Here is a 2,843-nt window from a genome sequence, read left to right as displayed (position 1 = left end):
TCTGCTACTTCCTGGTTTCTTACGTCATCAGGAAATATCTGACCACTGCTGTAAATGATGTGTGCTTGCAGTTGTTACATAAACGTTACGCAAAGAATTTGACTGTTCAAATGTTTTCATTTTATTTCAGTATTCATCCAATGTGTTTATTCTTGTTTTAAAAATCGCCGATGAATGGTGGTTAATATGAAAAATATATATATTTTCGGAAATATGGCCTATTTGAAAAGCACTAAACATATTTTTTTCAGTTTATATTTATTTTTATTCATTTGGAAATCTGTTCATCTACAAAAAAATGTTTTTTTCTTCTTCTAAAAGCTATGTATAATGTATATTCTGCAAATTGCGATTGCTTTTCTTACATGGTATTGTTATCATCTATTCTAGCACAAATATCTAAACATATTTGAATAGTTCCGAAGCACAATGAAATAGTTTTTTTTTCATAAAAAAATCAGCTAAGTGAATTTATGAATTTATATATTTATTATGCAAGTTCACTTCTCAAATAAGTCTTGATTTTAGAATATTTTTAAGGAACTGTCTTGATCATGACAAAGAATGTGTATAGAATTTATGTATATACTTGGCCAAAAAATGTATATTATTATTATGGTCAGCGGCTCAGACACCTTCAGTCAATATGTGGCTGAGTCAGGCAACCAGACTTCTACCATTAGAAAAATTGACCAATGATCAGATTTACTTCAAAGATCTGAGGTGTTCATTCTGTCCTCCTTCTGGATTTTTCTTCAGGGTAATCAATGACAATGTTTTTCTAAATTTGTTTTATAATCTCTTTATAATCTAGAATATGTACTGTGCAAATAAATATACAGAATATTTTTATTGCATTGTATTTAATTATTACAGTGTATATCCTCAGTGCTGTCGAGTTAATGGAAATATAACCTGGGTGAAGTCTCATCAATACCTATTTGGGAAAAACCCCAGCAGATTACTAATATTTTTATTTAATTTAAATTTGTTTTGCTTTAGGAAATTTAACTCATATCACAATAAATTGTACACAAATGCACATTACAAGATAGCATAAAAAATAAATTAAACAAACCACAAGGACTAAAAACTAAACACACACACATACATTCATTCATTTTCTTTTGCGGCTTAGTCCCTTTATTAATTCGGGGTCGCCACAGCAGAATGAACCACCAACTTATCCAGCATATTTGTTTACGCAGCGGATGCCCTTTCAGCTGCAACCCATCTCTGGGAAACATCCATATACACTCTTACACTACGGACAATTTAGCCTACACAATTCACCTGTACCGCATGTTTTTGGACTGTGGGGGAAACTGGAGCACCTGGAGGAAACCCACACGAACGCAAGGAGAATATGCAAACTCCACACAGAAACGCCAACTAACCCAGACAGCGACAGCATTACAATAGTAACACACATATAATTTAATAATAAACATTCAAACAATACTCCCCTGCTGTTAAAAACTCATATATTCATGTACAGGGACAATATAGTCTCACAGCATAGTCTTCTTGTAATCATGAAGGGTGGCCAATATTACTCAATGTTTTGATTTTGTTTCATAAACGTTATGTTACTGATTCTGTAAGTATACTGTAGATGTTAATATCTGATATCCACATTATGGTTGGTATGATTTACGTTTCTCAGACTGTAATTCAAAATTCTGTAAGTAATTCAATTTCCAAAGTCAGGGGCGTTTTTAATTATTTTGGGGTCCTATTAGGGCCCAAGTCCTGAAATGCACCCTTTTTACTTTTATTTAACATTTATATTGCTGTTTTATATATATATATATATATCACTCAGTCTTCTTTTCGACATTTAAAACTAATGTAATCTTTACATTTTAAATTATTAGTTTTCTTAAAATAAATTTACTACTAAAAATAATATTTCACTTCATGGACTGCTTCATTATGGATATTTTATTTTGTAATATTATTATTATTACATAACATTACATTAGTATAATTATATTATATTCAATTGTATATTAAATAATATTTACTTACACTTTAATTGTATTTGTAACTCTCACCATACAAAATATGGTACAAAACAATGTTATATATAGTTTATAGGTATAGTTTAAACTTCTAGATATTTTTTGGGGGCTCCCAGATATCCTCACTTTATACTCGCTTACTGGTTAAATCCACCCATGTCCAAAGTGCTTGAGACATGCATTTACTTACAAGGCAAATTTCAGATAAATGCAGCACTTAACAGTGATTATACTTTACAATAAGTTTCATTAATTAATGTATTCACTAACATGAGCTAATTATGAACAATACTTGTACATGTTTTATTAATCATAGTTCAACATTTACCAATCCATTATTAACATCCAAATTTATGGTTGTTAGCATTAGTTAACTGAGTTAACATGAACTAACAATGAACGACTGTATTTTCATTGTCTTGCTTTACCTAACATGAACAAGTACTGTAATAAATGTATTGTTCATTGTTTGTACATGTAAATGCATTTTCTATCAAGGAGAAGCACTTTAGCAACGAGACCAACAGCCTGTAAGTACATTTAGACTTGTTTTCAGTTGTTGTGTATGGTTTGGAGACACTTAGACTTGTTTTCAGCTGTTTGTGTAAGTTTGTAGGACATTTAAACTTGTTTTCAGCTCTGTGTATGGTACCAGTTTACCCACTGTTTCCTTGGTTACTATAAGAGCTTGTGTGTTGAGCGCGGACGGTTTCGGGTGTTTTTACTCTCGAGGCGTGTCCAGCTGAATTCAATCAGCTAGTGCTCTGGGTGTCCAGTTGAATTCAATCAGCTAGTGCTCTGGGGTGTATATAAACAGCT

The sequence above is a fragment of the Danio rerio genome, chromosome 18, assembly GCF_052040795.2.
Source record: "Danio rerio strain M-AB ecotype USA chromosome 18, GRCz13ab, whole genome shotgun sequence".
Classification (NCBI taxonomy): Eukaryota; Metazoa; Chordata; class Actinopteri; order Cypriniformes; family Danionidae; genus Danio; species Danio rerio.
Note: the sequence above shows the minus strand (reverse complement) of the source record.